The 23,139-nt window shown below is 41.4% G+C and overlaps 1 protein-coding gene across 1 annotated transcript in view; it reads right to left on the reverse strand.

Annotated features, from left to right (window-relative positions):
* The window catches only part of LOC115086107, an 80,872-nt gene extending 58,019 nt beyond the window's left edge, over positions 1–22,853 (reverse strand). Inside the window, exon 1 of the mRNA XM_029592631.1 lies at positions 22,722–22,853. The gene's annotated coding sequence lies outside the window, so the exon portion shown is untranslated. The remainder of the gene's footprint in view (positions 1–22,721) is intronic.
* Positions 22,854–23,139: the final 286 nt, after the last annotated feature.

Raw genomic sequence — 23,139 nt, forward strand, 5'->3', positions numbered from 1 at the left:
AGGGTAGCGCCACATTCGATATAAATTCAATTAATGCACAGACAACATCTGATGAAGATAAATGCCATGTTTTCAACTGGGTCCCAGAGGCAAAGAAAGATAAAGTAACTTAGTCACATGAGTCCTCCAGAGGCACTCACAGCTAACAGTCCCAATGTGCATGTTACTACTGGCTTCCTCATGTGAGCAACTGTAGTGAAAACGTTTAATTTATTTCAAAGCCTGTGTGCTACCTCTTCCTCTTTGGGATTTTAATTATTTATTTGAAATTTATATACCACAAATCATAATTTCTAAGTAGTTAACAATAAAAACATTCATAAAATCTGTAATACAAATTACAAATACTATAAACATAAAATAAAAACATGAACAACAAGACAAAGAGATAGCAACAATTCAAGAACTCGAGAACTACTTTCTTTCTTAAGTCATTGCATAACACCTTACGTTCTCATTATCCTTACATCATTCTGTTTTTCACTGTAATATACTATAAATTAGGATATGTTATCCACTAACCTATTATCTTATCATTTAACAAGATACTATCAATACAGTTCCTACCTCCGACTTTATTGCACATCATTTGGGAAAGGCCATAGAAAATAAAAAAAACGCTTTGTCATTTTTTTTAAATTGCAAAAGAGAAGATTTCCCTTTTAGCCCTCTGGGCATTTGAAAGTTCAGGGCCTTGAACATAAATTAATCTTTCATGGGATTCATCCAATCTTATCAATTTGAATGATGGAACTTCTAATAAATTCTGACTCGTGGATCTCAAAGGCCTAACTGGGCGGTAAAACTTTAATGCAGCATGGAAGCTTGCAGGTACTAGACCATTCAATCCCTTGTAAACCAACATTAAAACCATTTAATGGGCAACCAAAGAAATGTCTTCAAAAAAGGAGTAATGTGCTCGCAAGTCGAAAACCCTGCTAAACTCCCTACAGCAGAATTTTGGACGGATTGCAAAGCTTTAATAAATTTTGTTTATTTACTTGTTAGGAGTGGTATAACAGATTAGTGGTATACAGGGATTTTTTTTCTGTTTCTTTTTTTTTTTTTTTCATTCTGTTGGTGTTTTCTTTTTTTTTTTTTTTCATTTTGTTTTTCCATTTTAGTACCCCTAAAATCATTTAATGTACCCCTAAAACCATTTAACGTAAAATGGAAAAACAAAACCTTTTTTTTTTTTGGTTGCTTCTGTGCCATTTTCAAAGGAAAGCACATCCCTAACCGTGGTACCCACCCATTGTCTGGCCCAAAGTCTCATAAGCAATCATTGCTATTGACTCCTTTTGAACACATGTCCAAGGATTTCTTCTGAATCAGATCCAGTGCTCTAACCCAAGGGTTTATAATACATTTTTACTTTTGACTGCAAAAATATTATATAATCCAATACAGATAGGTTCTCATATTAACAGGAAACAAAACAACCAGCAACCTCAGTAGTGTTTTTCTTTATCCTCTTATCGGTGTTTCCCCACTTATGTGAAGTCTAAGGTCTTACCTGCCCTTCACCCAATCAAGGGCAGTTCTCTTGTTTGAGTTTTGGGTCTCAGTCTCCTCATGTACAGTATTTATCTCTGCCTTTTATAGTCTTCCTCCGGGTCTTTTCACCTTCATCCTCATTTGCATATATGTTCCTGCTGAGGTAACTTTCATCTCTGCTTTCCACGTGTTCAAACATTCAAGCTTCTTTCCCTCATGTTCTCTGTGATCTCAGCTAGCTTCAACCTTTTTCTAATTTCTTTGTTCCCGACCTTGTCATTTTGTGTCATATGAAGCATGTAGCACGGCATTCTTAATATATAATGAAAAGCTAACCCTTTCATCATGAATTTCATGAATCTCCTTACTTTTAGGGGCTTTTATATAGTGTCCAGAAGTAAGTAATCTTCACCTTCAGCTTAAGTGAAGTCCTAGTTGTACAAATATATTACTAACAGCTAAGAAAATTATCCATAAAGGAGTACATTTTCAAAGGCTTAGTTTGGATCTATGTGGGTAAAAACAGGGGTTACATGGATAGAATAACTAAATCCATCTAAGTGGATTTTTAGCTGGCTAAAAGAACAAGCATACTTTCAGCCACAATAAAGAGGCATTTCTGAGATTGTAATTGTGTAACCCGGGCACTTTTCAGGGTTACCGTTAAGACCTGGGAACAGACCTATAGTGCAGTTAGAGAGCTAATATTAGGGGGAGGATCATACAAGCTTTCCCGGACACCAACATGGTCAACTAATCTCCAACTACACCTTGATTAACCATATCTTCTATTGTTTACCTGTGTGAATTAATCCTGTCCTTTCTCTTCCTTCTCAGCCAAGTTCTTATCACCCTGTTATATGTAACTGCCTTTTCAGCACCATTGTTATAGTTATGTTTACTATGCACCCCTGTTTTATGTGAACCAGCATGATGTGACTGTTGTCTCGAATGCCGGTATATAAAAATTTGAAATAAATAAAATAAATAAAATTCTGTGGCAGCCTTCCCAATGGCGGGGCTGTAATGGATATCCCTTGCTGGAGGCTTTTTAGCAGAAATCTGCAAAGGGCGCAGGGCAGCCTGAACTGAAAGTTAGAAGGAGAGGTTGGAGAATTTTTTCTCTGTTACAGTTTGGGGCATACCTGGAACCTTGGAAGACCTCTGAGATCCTTCCAGGCAGGCTAAGGCTCCACTGCAGTGCTTTCCTCCCGAGGTACAGAGTGGTGGCTGGGCACTGTTTTGGATTTTAACTTTTTTTTGGTAGGAGACCTTCTAAAGGCCTGGGCCTTTCCGAGTCTCAGGGGAACCCTGAGTTGAAAATGTCCAGGTTTAGGGAAGGCCTACCCTTGATGTGGTGGTGACCTGCTGCAGAGGACATCCGGTCAAAAAAAGTTAATTTCAAGACCTGGAAGGAAGTACTTTTCTGCCCTCTTCCTACCCACCTGTGGACCTGCAGTTCTATTCAGGATCCCTTCCACCAGGGATCCTCCTCGAAAGTAAGGACAACTAATTGTGTGTAAACATCAGTTCTAAAGGGAAAACACCCTTCTGGAGTTTCCAAGTGCCAAGATTAGCTTTTTGCCATCTGGGAGGGGTTCCCTTCTATTTAAAGAGCCCTAACCTGAGGGGACCACTGCTTAGCCTAACCCAGGACAGCAGCTGGATTCCTGGACCAATACAAGGCTCTTGCATGGATAGAGGACATAGGTCTGTAAAGAGAGAGAAAGATAAAGCAAGAACTGTGGAGCTGGAAAAAGACATTTATTTGCAGTAAAGTATTAGTTTGGACACTTAAACAGTGGTCCTTTGTCGTTTTTGGTGCACCCAGCACACTGTGAAAAATTCTCCTAACACAGGGAATTCAGAGTAGAAAATCAGCCAATCCACACTGATATCTGAGAGAACTCCTTTCTCCTCTAGTCAACAGGACCCACACTTTGGGAAGGGATGAGTCAGAGAAGGGGAAAGGGGAGAGGATGATGCCTGATGGGAAATGGATAGGATGACTCTGATGGAGAAGGGGTTAGAGTGCTTAGATAGGAAAGCAGAAGAGGAGAGTGCCTTATTGGAATAGAGGGAGAATCTGATGAAAATTACAGAGGGGGAGGGGACTGATGAGGAATGAGAGAGCAAGGTGCTCTGATGAAAAAGGACAAGGCGTGACGGGAAAGGGTTAGAGTGACCTGATGAGGAAGGTGGGGAGGAGTGTTCCCTGTTGGAAAAGAAGTGGGATTGATGGGAAATGAGGAGGGTAGAGGCTGATAAGAACATAAGAATTGCCATACAGGGTCAGATCAAGGGTCTATCAAACCCAGTATCCTGTTTCCAACAGTGGTCAATCCAGGAGACAAGTATCTGGCAAGACCCCCAAATAGTAGATAGATCCCATGCTGCTAACACCCAGGGGTAAGTAGTGGCTTTCAAGTCTACCGGCTTAATAACACTTTATGGACTTCTCTTCCAGGAACTTGTCCAAACATTTTTAAACCTAGTTATACTAACTGCCTTTACTATGTACTCTGGCAATGAATTTCAGAGCATAATTATAGATTGCATGAAAAATAATTTTTCCTGATTTGTTTTAAATGTGCTACTTACTAACTTCATAGAGTGTCCCCTAGTCTTTGTATTGTATGAAAGAGTAAATAACCAATTCACATTTATCCATTCAATTCCATTCATCATGATTTTATAGACTTCTATCATAGCCCTCCTTAGCCATCTCTTCTCCAGGGTGAATGACCCTAATCTCTTTAGTCTTTCTTCCTAGGAGAACCGTTCAGTCCCCTTTATCATTTTGGTTATCCTCCTCTGTACCTTTTCCCATTCAACTATATCTTTTTTGAGATGTGGTGGCCAGAATTGCACACAGTAATCTAGGTTTGGTCTCACCATGGAGCGATACAGAGACATTATGACATTCTCAGTTTTATTTTCCATTCCTTTCCTAATAATTCCTACTATTCTGTTTGCTTTTTTGACTGCTACTGCACACTGAGCCAAAGATTTCAAAATATTGTCCACAGTGACACTCAGATCATTTTGTTGGGTAGTAACTTCTAATGTGGAACCTAACATCGTGTAACTACAGCATGGGTTACTTTTCCCTATGTGCATCACTTTGCACTTCCCACATTAAATTTCATCTGCCATTTGGATTCACCCTCTCCTGTCTTGAAGGTCCTGCTGAAATTTCCCACAATCTGCTTGTGATTTGTGTTGGAATAATTTTGTATTGTCTGCAAATTTGCAGACATTCCCTTTTCCAGATCATTCATAAATATATTAAAAAGCACCAGTCCCAGTACAGATCCCCTGAGGCACCCCACTGTTTACCTTTCTCCACTGAGAAAACTGACCATTTATTCCTATTCCCTGTTTCTTATCTTTTAACCAGTTTGCAATCCACAATAGGACTTTACCTCCTGTTTTGTTACTTTTTAATTTTCTCAGGAGTCTCTCTTGCAGGACCTTGTCAAAAGCCTTCTCAAAATCCAAATAAACTATATCCACTGGCTCACAATTATCCACATGTTTATTAATGCCATCAAACAAATGTAGCAGATCGATAAAGCACGTCGTCCATGCTGGCTGTGTCCCATTAAACCATGTCTTTCTATATATTTGTGATACTGTTCTTTAGAGTAGTTTCTATGATTTTTCCCAGTACTGAAGTCAGACTCATCAGTCTATAGTTCCCTGGATTACCCCTGAAGCCCATTTTAAAGATTGGCATTATTTTGGTTATCCTTCTATCTTGAGGTAGGAGGGTGGTTTTAATGATAGATTACTAATTACTAGTAACAGATCTGCAATTTCATTTTTCAGTTCTTTCAGAATTCAGAGTGTAAATTATCTGGTTTAGACAATTTGCTACTCTTTAGTTTGTCAATCTGTCCTATTATATCTTCCAAGTTCATCGTGATTTCTTGCAATTCTTCTGAATCATTAAACCATTTCCAGCATAGATGTTGCCCCAATATCCTCTTCAGTAAACACTGAAGCAAAGAATTAATTCAGATGGATCCTTTTTCCAATTTTTGAAAAATTCTTTCTGCTAAAACAGTTTTTTTACCTTAGGTTTTAACCATGCCAGCAGTCATTTGGCCTTCATTCCACCTTTTTTTTTAATGCATGGAATATATCTGATCTGGGTTTCCAAGATATTTTTTTTAAACAATGTCCATTTCTAACATAAACTTTTAATCTTTATAGCTGCACCCTTTAGCTTTTTCCTATTTTCATTATTTTATCAAAGTCTTCCTTTTGAAAGTAAAATGCTTGGGCAGTAGATTTACTAACAGGTCGATTTTAAAAGCTTTGCTCATGCAAAAATGCCAGTGTACATGCATATGTGAGCTGTGTGTGAGCAACATGGATTTTAAAAAGCCGCAAAATGCGTGCATGTAGAATAATGGGGCAGGGCATAGGCGTTCTAGGACAGGGCCAAGACTTAAGTGTGTAACTCCAAATTTAAAAAATGAAACCCACAGTGTGCATATGCTAGATATCCGTGTAACTTTACTGTTGTTCTTGTTGAGGAACAAGGGTATAGATCTCAAGTTTCAGGGCTTATATGACAGTGAGGGGTCCGGGTCAGCTGGGCAGTGTATAGGATGACGAACCAAAGGTGTCTGAAAGACCTCAATATTAACTGGACAAACTGGTGGACTAACTGGAAAAATGGGAATGTGCCTCGCGCGAGCCTGTTTTAAAGTTCGCTGACATATGTACGTAAAAGCCGACATGGTCCTATTAAAGACACATGTGTGCGCTAGCTGTGCTCAAGTAAGTTCTTAAAATTAGGAACATACTTACCTGGGCTTGGTGCATTTTAAAACAAATGCACATAAGTGTGCAAATGATTAAAATGTCTAGCTTGTTTGTGCACTCATATGCACATGTATGGGCGCACATGCGCTCATTTTAAAATCAACCTCTAAATGTCATCTCTCTAATCATAAGTTAAAGTTGATCATGCTATGATCAGTGTTGTAGAGCAGCCTTAATACTGTTACCTGTTGCATCAAATCCTGTGTTCCACTAAGACTTAGGTCTAAAATGGCTCCCCCTCTCATTGGTACCTGGACCAGCTGCTCCATGAAGCAGTCATGTATTTCAACCAGGAATTTTACCTCCTTTGCATGTCCCGATCTGACATTTACCCAGTCAATATTGGGGTAATTGAAATTCCCATTATTTCTGTGCTGTCGAGTTTGATAACTTAGCATATAATTTTCGTCTGTTTATTTTGGCCAGGTAGATGTTAATACACCGCCACTGCTATACTCTTCCCTGTCACACATGGAATTTCCACTCATAAAGATTCTTCTGTGCATTTAGGGGTAGATTTTATAATGTGCGCGCGCTTCCTGGTGTGCACACATGGACGTGCTGATTTTATAACTTGCGCACGCCGGCACGCGCATATTATAAAATCTGTGGGCAACGTGCACGTGCGTGCCGAATTTTATAATCCAAGCGCACAAGGGGGGGAACTTTCACAATTTTCACGTGGCAACGCCTTTGGGCCTTCCCTCCCAGGGAACTTTTCTACCCCACTATCTAAACGCCCTTCCTCTTTCCTCCCCACCCCCTAAACCCTACCTTTATTTTTTTTGTTTTTTGTTTCATCACTTACTTCAGCTCCCGAGCTGAAGTAAGTTGTGCGTGCCAGCCGGCTGCTGGCACACGAGTCTTCAGGACAGCGATCAATGGCCCGTAAACCCTGGGATTTACATGCGTAGGCCTTTTAAAATCTACCCGATAGTCTCCTGTAGGATCTTTATTCTGTTGGACTCTGTGCCATCCCTGTTATAAATTCCCTTACCCCCACCAAGTTGATCCTTTTTATCATTGTAGTATAATTTGTACCCTGGTATAGCACTGCCCCATTGGTTATCCTCCTTTCACCAGGTCTCTGAAATGCCAATTAGCATATATACATTTCATGTTACATTTTTTCATTTGTATATACAACTTTCCTACCAGTAAATAGGGATAATTTGGAATCTTTTAACTCAATCTGTTCTTTACCTACAGGCACATGGGCTACTTTTGTTTTTATTGGAACCTCTCTATCGGGATATTCTAACTCCTCTATTTCTAGGTATCCTTCAAAGATAGGATACCTCTCTCTGAACCATGCTTTGCTCTGTATCTGGCAGCTTTCCCCAATGTTCTAGTTTAAAAGCTGTTCTGTCTTCTTTTTAAAGGTTAGCACCAGCAGCCTTGTTCCACCCTGGTTAAGGTGGAGTCCATATTTTTGGAATAGGCTCCTCCATCTCCAAAATGTTGTCCATTTCCTAATAAAACTAAAGCCCTTTTCCTTGCACCATTGTCTCATCTCACATTGAGATTCTGGAGCTCAGCCTGCCTCTGGGATCGTGTGCATGGAACAGGAAGCATTTCAGAGAATGCCACCCTGGAGGTTCTGGATTTAAATGTTCTACCTAGGGAGCTCATTCACTAAGTTGTGGTATTTCTCCCCAAAGTTTGTTAGAGTTACAATAATCATGTATCAAAGTATGAAGGCATGAAGTATTGCAGCTATGTCTTTTTGGGATAAGGAAGACTGAAGCTGGTGAAGCGTGTAGAGATAATAAAACAACATTTTCACCACCAAGGAAATTTGAGCAGTTAGAGGAGTAATTTTCAATAGTGTGCATAATTCAGCACATACACACATATGTAAACATGCCTAAAGGTACACCTGATTTTTTTTTATAAATTGTGCAGTGGGAGCCGCACAGTTTTAAAAATACTGCATATCTCTGCCCCAAAAGGATGTGCATATCTTTCACTCTATACACATGTTTTTTAATGCGGTAATTCACATAGTTTATGCATCTATTTTATAAAAGTACGTGCATTTATTTTATGGGTTAATTAATTGTAATATATACCAGTAATAACCCTCAGTTTATGCATGTAAGCAGGTATATGATAATGTTGGCCGATGCATGTGCAGATTTCGCTTATGAAAATACTTGTGTGTATATTATCAAGCAACAGTTTGCTGAGGTAGATCTCCACTGATTGACCAAGACCTTCACCAGTTTACCCACATCTTCTATAAGTTCACTCACATTCTCCACCACTGGCTCCCAGACACCATCCCCCCCCCCCACCCAAAAACTGCAGATGAAAGAGAAGTCAGGTATAACTTCCGCAATGTCTTTAGCAGGTGTAACAGAATGCGCATGTTTAATAATATATGTGCTTACTCCATTTATAAAATGCATAAATATGCGCGCATTTCCAAACCATGCCCTGGACACCATTGAAACATCCTCTTTCTACGTGTATACTTTTCCGTGTGGCACCAATAGTATGCACATACTCCAGACCTTCTGAAAATTCAATTACTGTGCACAGATGTTACTTAGACACTGATATGCAGATTTTATGTGCACAACTCCCTCATAATTCTTTGAAAATTATCCCCTTAAAGACAACTCAGAGTCCATTATCACATTGAGAAAGTGCTCCTGTTGATTAATTAAGAGCACAATGACCTCTAAATTTAGAGCAGGTAGTGAAAAAAGCATAGTTTTTTTAGCCGACAGGATTTCAGTTTTATTTGCTTTCAGTTTTAATTGATTATATTAAGTCATGAAGATACAGAGAGTAAACTGGTGCTCACTCTTGCCATGAACTCTTGATGTGACTCATTAGTTTCAGGATAAATCTGCACATCATCAGCATACATGAGACAATTAATACTGTCTTTCCTGATCACACAACATATCAACTGAACATTTTCCAAGCAATCTGTATTGGCCACTGTCAGAGACAAGATGTTGGACTTGATGGACAAATGGACCAAAAGAACAATGTGAACTAACACAACTGGGGTACATGAGTCTGGGACCCTTGAAGGTAAAAAAAAAACCTCTGCCCCAGAACTCCAAAGCTAGGGGAATTCTGTCCGAGGACCCTTAGTCAGAGGGACTATGCCCCAGGACAAGAGAACTCCCAATCCTCTCCCCCCCCCCCCCAATTCACTAATCTATTCCTGCCCATTCATCTGGCCCCACCCACTCACTAATGTACCCCGGTCCACCTAACTACCTCCACAACCTATCTATCCCCCACCACTCCCTAACCCACCCCACCTTGCAGGTCCTCCCTTAAGTACCACTATACTTACCTTTCTTGTGGATCCTCCTGTCTTCAGGGCCAGACATTTAAATTTGGTGGCGGTTCAGCTGAGGTCAGTGAATTTTTTAATGGCCCTCACTGAAGAAAGGAGGACCTACTAGAAAGGTAGGACTGTAGGACCAATGGGAACTAGAAAATTAAAAGAAACAATATCAAATAGCAGTCACTGTTCATCCACCACAGAAAAAAAACCCCACCCAAAACCACAAAAGAGAAGAAAAATAAAATGAGTCCAATTGATGTTCAACAGAAGCAATTTACTTTAGCTTGAAAATAAGTATCCATGCAAGTATTGTGAAAACAAGAAACAGCATAAAAAATGTAAGGGTTGGAAAAATCATAATATCCTTGTCCATGTTGCTCCACCCAGCTGGCCTTTCCCCTCCGATACCACCATCCATATTCAACAGAGAGTAGAGTAGCTTAAATGAAATTCCAGCATACATGGGAAAAGGTAACAAAGTTCTCCTAGTTTAACATTAGTCCTCAAGATCCAAACAGGTCTTCAGACTCAAAACCAAGTCCAGAAAAATCCTACTGGAATGACAAGAATCCCAAACTTCTCTTTACACCTTGCCTCTGTCTAGTAGCTTGGGCAAAAAGATCATTGACCCAGCCCTTCTAGATACCAGGAGGAGATGCCCTTCCTTCCAGACTGGTCAAAATCACAAAAGCTCTCTGTAGCAAAATCCTTTAGTCTTCTTGATCAATCCCAACTGTAGGATGGCCAAGATCAATAGCAAAACTCATACTTTTCCTCCTGATCACTCCACCAGGGATGAGGCAATGACCCACAACTCCTTCTCTCTTCTCCTTCCCAACTTGCCTTCCCTCCAGTTTCTGAGCATGCTCCATGGACATTTATAGCCCCAGCCAAAGAGGAACTGCAAAAATATAAAAAAAACTTTCCCACTGCCCATGATGGAAAAATACAAGGGAACACTGGGTTACATTCCTGAAGGAAAAGTCCATAAAACATTATTAGCCAACTAGACGAGGGAAAACCATCACACTCCCTGTGAGTGAACAACAAGGAATAGATCTACTTTTTGGTATCTGCCAGCTACTTGTAACCCAAATGGCCACTATCTAAGACAGGATGCTGGGCTTGGTGGACTCTTGGTCTGACCCAGCATGGCATATCTAAGAACATAAGAAGTTGCCATTCTGGGTCAGACCGAAGGTCCATCAAGCCCAGAATTCTGTTTCCAACAGTGACCAATCCAGCATACCAGTACCTGACATGTACCCAAACATTAAATAAATCCCATGCTACTAATGCCGATAATAAACAGGTGCTATTCCATAAGTCAGCTTTGTTGATAGCAATTTATAGACTTCTCCTCCAGGAACTTGTCAAAACCTTTTTTAAACCCAACTATGCTAACTTCCTTTACCACATCCTCTGGCAATGAATTCCAGAGCTTAATTGTGCATGGAATGAAAAATAATTTTCTCCAATTTGTTTTAAATGTGCTACTTGCTAACTTGATTGAGTGCCCCCTATTCCTTCTATTATCCAAAAGAGTAAATAACTGATTCACATTTACCCATTCTAGACCACTCATGATTTTAAAAACCTCTATCATATCCTCCCTCAGCCATCTCTTCTCTAAGCTGAACAGCACTAACCTATTTAGCTATTCCTCATAGGAGAGCTGTTCCATCCCCTTTATCATTGTGGTTGCCCTTTTCTGTACCTTCTCCAGTGCAACTATATATTTTTTGAGATGCGGGAACCAGAATTGTACACAGTACTCAAGGTGTGGTCTCATCATGAAGCAATACAGAGACATTATGACATTTTCCATTTTATTCACCAATCCCTTTCTAATAATTCCTAATATTCTGTTTGCTTTTCTGACTGCTGCAGCACACTGAGCTGACTATTTCAATGTATTATCCACTAGGATTCCTGGGTGGTAACCCCTAATTTGGAACCTAACATCATGTAACTACAGAATGGGTTATTTTTCCCTGTATGCAACATCTTGCACTTGTTCACATTAAATTTCATCTGCCATTTGGATGCCCAATCTTCCAGTCTCTCAAGGTCCTCCTGCAATTTACCACAATCCGCTTGTGATTTAACTACTCTGAATAATTTTGTATCATCTGCAAATTTGATTACGTCACTCATCGTATTCCTTTCCAGATCATATATAAATATATTGAAAAGCACTGGTTTACCGTTTTCCACTGAGAAATTTGATCATTTAATCCTACTCTCTGTTTACTTTCTTTTAACCAGTTTGTAATCCACGAAAGGACATTGACTCCTATCCCATGACTTTTTAGTTTTCTTAGAAGCATCTCATGAGTGACTTTGTCAAAGGCCTTCTGAAAATCCAAATACACTTTATCTATTGGTTTACCTTTATCCACATGTTTATTAACTCCTTCAAAAAAATGAAGCAGATTTGTGAGGCAAGACTTCCCTTTGGTAAATCCATGCTGATTATGTTCCATTAAATCATGTCTTTCTATATGTGCTGTGATTCTGATATTTAGAAGAGTTTCCACTATTTTCCCTGGCATTGAAGTCAGGCTCACTGGTCTACAATTTCCTGGATCACCCCTGGAGCCCTTTTTAAATATTGGGATTACATTGGCCACCCTCCAGTCTTCAGGTACAATGGATGATTTTAATAATAGGTTAACTAATAGATCTGAAATTTCATTTTTTAATTACTTCAGAACCCTGGGATTCATACCATCTGGTCCAGATGATTAGCTACTCTTTAGTTTTACAATCTGGCCTACTACATCTTCCAAGTTCACAGTGATTTGGATCAGTCCATCTGACTCATCACCCTTGAAAGCCATCTTCAGAAACTTTATCTCCCCAACATCCTCTTTGGTAAACACAGAAGCTTAGAATTAATTTAGTCTTTCTGCAATGGTCTTATCTTCCCTAAGAGCCCCTTTAACCCCTTGGTCAACTAATGGTCCAACTGACTCCCTCACAGGTTTCTTGCTTTGGATATATTTTAAAAAGTTTTTATTATGAGCGCTTTTGACTCTACAACCATCTTCAATTCAAATTATCTCTTAGCCTGTCTTATCAATGTTTTACACTTAACTTGACAATGCTCATGCTTTTTCCTATTTTCTTCAGATGGATTCTTCTTCAAATTTTTGAAGGATTTTATTTTGGCTAAAATAGCCTCTTTCAGCTCACCTTTTAACCATGCAGTAAACATTTTGCCTTCCTTCCACCTTTTTTAATGCATGGAATACATCTGTACTGCGCTTCTAAGATTGTATTTTTAAACAATGTCCACGTCTGTTGTGCACTTTTAACCTTTGCAGCTGCACCTTTGAGTTTTTTTCTATTTTCTTCATTTTATCAAAGTTTCCCTTTTGAAAATTTAGTGTTAGAGTATTAGATTTACATATTGTCCCCTTCCATTCATTAGTTCAAATTTGATCATGTTGTGATCACTATTGCCCATTGGCCCCACTACCGTTACCTCTCTCACCAAAACCTGCATTCCACTAAGAATTAAATCTAAAATATCTCCCTCTCTCGTTGGTTCCTGAACCAATTGCTCCATAAAGCAGTCATTTATTCCATCCAGGAACTTTAGGTCTCTAGCATGTCCTGATGTTAAATTTACCCACGTGCCCACATGTACCATGTTGGTGCCCACATGTACCATGACAGCTGGCTCCTACCCACCACTGCTAAATTGGTTAGCTTCCATGATTTCTCTTAGCATTTCATGATCTGTTGACCATTTTGGATGGTAGTAATACTCCTATTACTCTACTCTTACCCAACATACATGTGATTTCTACCCATATAGATTCTACTGAGCATTTAGTTTCTTCTATGATCTTTATCCTGTTGGACTCTATACCCTCCCGGACATAAAGTGCCACACCCCCACTAAGTTGATCCTCCCTATCATTGCGATATAATTTGTACCCTGGTATAGCTCTGTCCCATTGGTTATCCTCCTTCCACCAGGTCTCTGAAATGCCAATTATGTCTATCTCATCATTCACTGCTATACACTCTAACTCTCCCATCTTACTTCTTAGACTTCTGGCATTGACATACAGAAAAGTGCATTTTTTATTTGCATTAACCACCTACTTTTCAGTTGATAGGAATAATTTGGAATTCTTTAGCTCAGGTGATTCTTTACTTTTAGGCACATGGACTACATTTGCTCTTATTGGAACCTCTCTATTGGAATGCCCCAACTCTCCTGTTTCAATTGCATCCTTCAAAGATTCATTCCTCCAAACTATGCACTGCTGAGTGACTGTCGGCTTTCCTCCTTGTTCTAGTTTAAAAGCTGCTCCATCTCCTTTTTAAAAGTTAGTGCCAGCAGCTTGGTCCACTCTGGTTAAGGTGGAGCCCATCCTTTCGGAAAAGTCTCCCCCTTCCCGAAAAGGTTCCCCAGTTTCTTATAATACTAAATCCCTCTTTTCTGCACTATCATCCCATTCACACATTGAAACTCCGTAGCTCTGCCTGCCTCTGGGGACCTGTGCGAGGAACAGAGAGCATTTTAGAAAATGCCACCCTGGAGGTTCTGGATTTCAGCTTTCTACCTAAAATCCTAAATCTAGGTAACGCGTGAGGTCTGCCATCTTCGCACTAGGCAGGCAAGTTATCAGGCAGTTCTCACGTCCACCAGCCACCCTGTTATCTACATTTCTAATAATCAAATCACCAGCTGTGATAGCCAACCTAACCCTTCCCTCTTGGGCAGTAGCACTGGGAGACACATACACTACTTTTGTTTTTACTGGAACCTTTCTGTTGGGATGCCCTATTTCTCCTTTTTCATTAGTATCTTTTGAAGATACCTCCCTCTGAACCATGTGCTGCTGAGCAACTGTTGGTTTTCCCCTTTGTCCTAGTTTAAAAGCTGCTCTATCTCCTTTTTAAAGGTTAGTGCCACCAGCAATAGTTCCATCCTGGTTAAGGTGGAGCCTGTTCTTTAGGAAGAGACTGCCCTGTCTCCAAAAGTTTGCCCAGTTCCTTTCAAAACTGAATCCCTCTTCCCTGCATTGTCTGCATTGAGACTCCGGAGCTCTGCCTGCCTCTGAGGATCTGCACATGGAATAGGGAGCATTTCAGAAAATGCTACCCTGGAGGTTCTGGATTTCAACTTTCTACCTAAAAGCCTAAATTTGGCTTCCAGATCCTCCCTCCCACAATATTCTATTTTGTTGGTGCCCACATGTACCATGACAGCTGGCTCCTACTCAGCACTGTCTAAAATCCTATCTAAGTGACTAGTGAGGTCTGCCACTTTTGCACCAGGCAGGCGATGCTCATGTCCACTAGCCACCCAGCTATTTATATTCCTAATAATCGGTCACCAACTATGATGGCCAACTAAACCCTTCCCTCTTGGGCACTAGCTTGAGAGACTCATCCTTGAAGCGAGAGGATAATACATCACCTGGAGAGCAGATCCTTGCTACAGGATCACCTCCAGCTACACCAGGTGATGCTTTCTGACTAGGTGAACTTCCTCTTCCAAGGCAGTCCGGGGGCTGCAAGTCTGTAGTTGGTACTTGACTACTATGTCCCTGAAGGTCTCCTCTATATAGTTTGCTTCATCTCCTCCAGAGATCAAACTCATTCTCTGAGAGCCAGGAACTCTTTGCACCAGGTGCACACATACAATCTCTAACCAGCTGGTAAAAAATCATACATGTGACACTCAGTACAAAAGACTGGAAGGCCCCCATCTTGCTGCTGGACTGCTGCCTTCATCTTAATATTGTTGTGTTCTTTTTTAAGTTTAGTTGCTAAAGGAATAGGGATGAGTAAATTAGAGTCCATTAAATTTATATGGTGTGCTCACGGCTAATCTGCAAAAGATAATTAAACTCTTGATAAGGGCTGGGGCTATGTTGTGTTTTAGATAAAACCCTGATTGATTTTTAATGTGAAAATATTTCTTCTCTACAAATCAAAGAATGAGCTAGGCAGTGGGTGGGTATTGAGATGGGAGGGAGGAGAAATACAGACACTAGAATTACCTACCTTGTGCTAGCTTTTTATTTTTGACCCACACACTAAAGAATATACCCCACTATTTCACTTCTCCCCTAAACTTTTTAAGTCCTAAAATTTCCCAGAGAAATGCTCTCTGATCCTCTTCAGTAAGCAGCAAAATCTTTTTCTCTTCTCAATACTCCCACAGGAGTACATATTGTAATATCTTATGTTCATATGTTCTAAGTGTTTGCTACAGCAATCATTTTTTTTAAACAAGAAGTTTAATCCTTCTGCTTTGGAAATGGTTATAAGGTAAAACATCTTATTAAGAGATGAAGTGGCAGAACTTCAAGTTTCAGCCAAAAGGCCAAGAAGGTTCTGAGTTTCAGCCAAAAGGCCAAGAAGGGACTGTCCTCAGCTCAGTGCTTAGATGCTATACTCGAATCTTAGCTAAGAAGCAATCACACATCTCACTTAAGTAACTGGTGGAAAATGCATGGGAGTTGGTCTTCCTGGAATATGTACCAAATGCTAAATCAGAGTGAACATAGAAACATGATGCCTGTCTAGTTTCCCATGCATATCAATTGCTCAGCTCTACAATACCTACAACTTTTTCAGTGATCCTCCGTGCTTGCTTCATGCTTTCTTGAATTCATATATTGTCCTTGTCACCATCATCTTCAATGGAAGGTTTCTTCATGCATCCACCATCTTCTCCGTAAAGAAATATTTCCTTAGATTACGCTTGAATCTGCCTCCTTTCACTCTCATCTCATAACCCCATGCCCATTCCTGATATACGTTTTACATGGTTGCTAATATGCTAAGATATCAATTCCTATGGTGAGCTCTAGTCATTTTTTAGTTGACTAGAACAGCCAGAGTAAGTTTAATGCTTTGTTTTTAATTGAGTCACAGTTAACTAGAGAACATGACATATCCAAAGTCATAAACCTATTGGCAAGGACTGTCCTTGAACTCATGTCTAAGTAGTTCTCTTGAATCAAAATCCAATACTCTAACAACCAGTCCATGCTCTCTCCCAAATTATAACACTCAAATTAACATAGTAAGGATGGCAGATAAAGCACAAATGATTCATCCAGTCTTCCCAGAAACTTGCTTTATGCAGGTTATTCCTATGTAGAAAGGTTACACCTCAAGTTAAGAAAAGTTATGCCAATTCTTTCATTCCTAACCGCTAACCACTAGTAGGGATCCTCTGTGTTTAACCTATGTCCATTACCATTCTTATTTCACCACCTTTTTTGGGAGATTATTCCATGTATCCATCACCCTTTCTGTGAAAAAATATTTATTGCCATACTGGGGGACTGTAGCCTGCAATGAGCCCTATAAATAAACAGCTTTGCTGCATACTCTGAAGATTTGTGTGTTCTTTTATATCAACTTTGAACAGCACTACTTGCTATCACACATTCTCCTTTGTTTCATAAGAAATATTTACCGACATTGTTCCTGAATTTACCCCCTTGGAGTTTTGCATCATGATCCGTAGTTCTACAGCTTCCTTTCCATCGGAAAAGGTGAATTTTTGTGTATCATTAATTCCTTTCAAGTATTTGAAAATCATGAAAACATAAGAAGTTGCCATACTTTGTCAGAATGAGGATCCATCAAGCCCAGCACCTTCTTTCCAACAGTAGCCAATCCAGGATACAAGAACCTGGCAAATACCCAATCACTAAGTAGATCCCATGCTACTGATGCCAGTAATAAGCAGTGACTATTCCCTAAGTCAGTTTGATTAATAGTATATATCCCTAAGATAATTGTATTAATAGTCTGTATTATATCTCCCATGTCCCTCCTCTCCTCCACATTATTCATATTTAGGTCCTCCAGTCTCCTCTCATAGGTCTTCCACCACAGACCCCACACTTTTTTGGTTGCCTTTCTCTGGACCTCATCCTATCTTTATTCTTTTTGAGATACAGTCTTCAGAGCTGAACACAGTACTCCAGGTGATACCTCAAAGACCTGCTAAATATGCATCTATGAAGTTCAGTATCCTTCTGGCCTTAACCACTCCCTTGACATATTGCTTCGCTACCTTCAGATTGTTGAACTTCATCACCCCAAGGTACTCACTCCCAGTCCATGCACATCAGTATTTCAGTCCCTATCATGTACAGCTCCTTTGGAATGCTGCACCTTAGTACTGAAAGTCGAAAATAAATATGAAGATACTAGCTTGGAAAGATCAAATGTTGGAGATCTAGCATTTCCTTCATTCTAGGCAAGATAAAATGCACTCATAGTATACCACATAATACAAAATAATGGATATGTACAGCACTAAACTTTCTTATTAAATTTCTGGATAATGTAAAGGTACTGTTGTGTTCCTGCCCGCGGGCCTAGCCATGAGCAGGCGCTTACCTTCACGGCCGGAGTCACAGTTAACTGCTTTCCTTCACCATGGTAGGAGCCACGGACTTTGGTGTGCTTCTTCTGCATGGCGGGCCCTGCCGCTGTGCTCCAGCACGGCTGGAGCCACCGCCGACATCTTCTCCATCTTTGCGGCCTGGAGGCCGCAGCCCCCGGGCTTTCCTGGTGGCTGGAGCCGCCCTCTGTTCTTCCTGCAGCGGTAGGAGCCGCTGCTGATGTCGGGGCCTGCTCCTCAGCCCAGCCCTGCTCCTCCATCGTTAGCGTCTGTGCAGGGCCGCTGGCCATGGTCCTGCACAACTTCCTGCTTCCTGTTCCTAAGGAGCGGGCCGTGCCTCCTTCAGTGATTTAAAGGGCCAGCCTTCTGGCCCCACCTGGATTCCTCCCAGGGTGTTTCCTGATCTTCAGCCCTATTTAAGGGCTCAGCTTCCAGTCCTTAGTTGCCTTCACAAGGAGTTAGTTCCTCTCCAGTACTTCTCGTCTTCGGTCCTGCTGGTATTTCCTATTCTTCATGGGATCCCTCATCATGCTTCATGTTCCTGGTCTCTTCTGGATATTCCTTGTCATCTCCTGATGTTATGATGTTCCTTCCTGATGCCTTGACTCTGCTTCTGCTTCCTGGACCCTTGGTTCCTCATTGCCATCTCTTCTGGTGTGCCATGTCATGTCTTGTCACCTTGTGGCATGAGCCTGTCTTCTCGTCTGCAGCGCAAGCCTCCGGAGGGTCATCCTCGCCTGAAGCCAAGTCTCATCTTGGTCCCGTGCTCATGCCTGGAGCCAAGTCTCATCTTGGTCCCTTACCCTGAACCTCGTCTCGGCCCTCGGATGTTCTTGTGGCTGCACCGTCCATGCCTAAGACTTTGACTGAATCTGCTCCATTCTAGCGTGGTCTGTGACCAGCCATGGGCGGCTGTGTAGGGCGTGTCTCGGTGCAGGCTTCTACTGAATCTTCACCATGTTCTAGCTTCATCTTCTACGTATTCGTCTGGAGTCTGCTTCACCCTTAAGCGTGGTCTGTGACCAGTCCTGTGGGTCGGCCCTGTGGTGGGCTGTGTAGGGCGTGCTGCATCGCAGCCTCAACCAAGTACTAGACTTTGTTCCTGAACCTTGATCCTGAGTCTTCGTGCTCAAGCCTCTCATCTGAGTCTTCACGTCCCAAGCTTCTCATCTGTGTCTTCACGTCTCCAAGTTCCTCGTCTTGAGTCTTCATGTTCCAGAGCTTTCGTCTGCCCTCATCTCCTGTCCAGCCTGCTGCCTTTGCCGTTCCCAGCGGCAGGTCCGAAAGGGCTTGGAGTAGTCAGAGGACCACTCAGAGACCAACCTTGCGTGGTTGGTCTCACTCAGGCTGTGCAGGTCGGAGGCCTGGCTTCCTGGTCTCAGCCCAGGCTCGGACATGTCTCTCTTGGAGCCCTCTGGGGTTGTGCCGAGGTCCAGGGGCACACAATCTCCTCAGAGGTGGGACCTCTCTCCTAGCACTCCCTAACAGGTACCAATAAAATATGAAATGATTCTACATTGCAGTTCATCTTTTTTTGTGTTTTTGTTTTGTTTTGTTTTTTACTCAAATTTCTTCTATTTCTTTGGGCTTCTGACTCAAATAGTACCAGCCCCCTTGATGCCATGAAATAGTGTGATATGCTCTCCGCTGCATGCTTTTTAGTACATGCTCAATAAGGCCTATAATTTAAAATCTGCTTCAGACTAGATGTTAGCTTTAGAGTGTTCATGCTATTTCAAGGGCTTAGCTGACAGGATGCATTGGGGGTTGCTCATGGAAAACATGGGGCTGTTAGAGCATGATATATTGTGGGAGGTATGGTGTAGACTATAGAGAAGCGATGAAGAAGATGGAATATGCGAGAGGACAAATAGGAGATCAGAAAGGAGAAACACCAACACACATACTTGAGCACGTCCAAAACATTCCACAGTAATTTAGACAAGAAAATTATTTTCAAATTAAATGTTCACCAGTCAACTGTTTTTCAAACATTGTTGTACACTGCTCAGTTTATAAGGCACCATCTTGTAACTATTGTAATTAAAGGCCCAATCCACATATTCCAATTCACAGGGTGGCTTTTCCATTAGGAAAACTAGGTGATCATCTAGAATGCCAATATTTGGGAGGTCTCAAAATCTTGAAAATTTCCAGTGCCACCCTCCCACTTTTAAGGAAGGCCCAGTACTTCTGGGTCTGTCTTGCCACTTGTCAGCAGAGGCAGCTAAGCCATCTCTCTCTTTTATTTTTATTGTATGGGAGCTGTAAAGATGTGCTCCCACTCACTGTTGGCTCAGTCTCTTACTGCGTTCCTCCTCACTACCAGTTCAGGCTCCAGTTGGCTAGTGATCATGACCACCTCATCACTGCTTTTTTCCCCTACTGTCTCAGCTGGTGGATAAGTCAGTGGGGGGTGGGCAATGCAAGGCTGAATGTTTTCCTAGGGTTCCTGATACCTTTCTCCAGCCCTACCAATCAAATACCATGATTGTGCTAAAATGGTACATTGAATGTATTCTGTGCCCTGCATGATCTTCATACTGTCTAAGACCAAATCTTCACTGTGGTGTACTGTGCTGTTCATACGTCTCACTCTACATGAAAAACTGGCTCCTAAACCCTAAACCACCACCATCACCTCACCTCGAGCTATTAGATGCCCCTCTGATAGGCATATAAATAGTTGCATACTGTGCGGGCCTCCCCAAAGGTTCTCCCTCTCCCCCTCCACCCCCCAGAAATGGCCAAAATGCAATTCAAAAAGTTTATCACAAATTGTGTTACGGCCATTTCAGTCATATTGCACAGCTTAATACCAGGAAAAAAAGTGTAGTTAGTTAAGGCATTAAAACGGTGCAATATTGCCCTTCATTTTTATAAACCCCACCCAAATTCCTCCCTATTCCCACCCCTTCCCATAATTTGCATTCACGCCATGCGCTAGCATTATTATCTCATGCATTATGGCTTTAACGCGTGTGTTAGCGCATTTTGATGAATGACCCTGTTCTGAGGAGTTGGGAGAGAGGAGGCATCTATTCAGCAAGAATAGAAATGTTGATTGTACATAAACTGTATTTGCTTTTTATTGTAAATACTTGCAACTATTCTACATCAACAATAAATGCAAACCATTGGGAATACCAGCCCGATAAGTTAAATGCCTTTATTCCAGCAACTCTGTGTTCCCTGACATTGAGGGTCAATTTCAGTATCTACAAGACCCCTTTAATAGGACACATACCCTATTGTTGTTATACTTAATGTCAATGGTTATGGCTAGATGTTTGGAAAAATATGCCTGCACACATTTTTTGTAAGGATTACAGGACACATTAACTAGCTTGTGTTGTACCGTAGATTTCAGTTTTCCATAAATGTTCAATATGGCATAAGTCTTTAAACCATTCCTTTCATCTACTTTTTTGGGTGGATTATCGCCTGACTGCTTGTAGTTTTGTTGATACTGGTATTACATCTTTCAACTGATGTCAGTTTTCTCATGAGCTAGCATTTCATCTCTACAGGGTTTGTCAAGACAGTATGTTTTATGTACAGTAATCCTGCTTAGATGATCTTTGATTTGCACTCTTATTATAACTGCAAACAATAGTCTGTCTACAGGTTTAGGTGTAAATGTCTTGATTATATCTAGTCTAACATGGGAAAGTTGTGAGTACCTGAGAAACTTATGAAAAGTTACTATAAGTTATTTCATGTGAATATTGTGTATTTTGGGAAGTTCAGGTCTGTAGGCTGATTTGTTACTGGGAACTGTGAAATCTGATTGCAAATAAACATTTACCATGATAACAAACAATAGGGTTTTATAGTGCCTCTAGGCAATGTGAAAAATCTTCCAGAGATTTCTGTAAAACATAATGGGCATGCAGAGAATGCATCAGAGTAATCCAGCTCTATATGGAAATCTTGCAGGTATGTGCCAATACATCATTTAACTTTAAATATGAATGTTAGGTTTGCCAGTGACCTATGAGGCTGATATTCAGTAAGCCAGCAAGTGGCAGATTTATTCAGGTAAAGTTATGCCTGTAGCTCTTCATGATATTTAGCAAGGCTTGCCAGGATAAGTCTGCCACTAATTACTTAAGAATAAATTTATGACAGCTATTTTTCCAACCAGAAATACCCGCATAACTTTAGTAGGAGAGCACTCAATATGTACTCTCACACTCCCAGAATGCCACTAGCAATGCATCTTTTCATTCAGATAAATGTTGTGCATGTGTTGTTACCCAGAAAAAGACTTTGCATATCGACCTCTATGGCTTTAATAGATAATCTGACCATTCCCTAAGGACTTTCAAACTTATTGTCTGCTTGGATGCAGTGGCAGAAACATAAACTTAAGTTGAATTCTCTTAAGTCAGAAGCATTATGGATTAGCCGGCAAGGGAGGTCACTCACTATACTTCCAGTAGTGTCTGGGGTTAGCCTGACTCCAAAGGACGTGGGTCTTAGTTTGGGGTTGAAACTAGATGCACAGCTACCAGTGCAGGAGCCAGTGACTTCAATGGTCCAAAATGCTTTTTTGAGTCTGCACCATATTTGTCAGTTTTGTACCTTTTATGACAGGGAAAATTTAGCCCTGGCTATCCATATGTTAATAACTAGTTGTTGCGATTCCGGGTCGCCCCCGGAATCGCCACCCACCTTGTCACGCGTCCGCACGGGCCCCGCGCTCCCCGGGCCTCCGGGGAGCTCTGCCACCACAGGCCCGGCGTCTCCCCACCTCGCCCGGGCCTGCATCTCCTTCTGCTCCTGCCTCTTCGCCGCGCCGGAGCAGCCGGCGTCTCTCGGCGGTAGGCCCCGCCCCCTAGACGCACGCGCGCGTCTCAGCTCAAAATTTAAAGGGGCCAGCGCGGGAAACTTCGGGGACGCCCCCTGATGACATCAGACGCTGCAGGGTACTTAAGCCCTGCAGCTGGACTAGGACCTTCGCCTTGCAACGAGGTTACCAGGGGTTCCCTGTCTCTAGTTGCTGCGTTCCAGTACTTTCTTGACTTCCTGTGCTTCCTGATCCTGGACTGGCTTACGGTGACTCTCGGCTTCTGACCTTGGACTGGCTTTC

This window comes from Rhinatrema bivittatum, chromosome 2 (assembly GCF_901001135.1).
Source record: "Rhinatrema bivittatum chromosome 2, aRhiBiv1.1, whole genome shotgun sequence".
In the NCBI taxonomy this organism is placed as follows: domain Eukaryota; kingdom Metazoa; phylum Chordata; class Amphibia; order Gymnophiona; family Rhinatrematidae; genus Rhinatrema; species Rhinatrema bivittatum.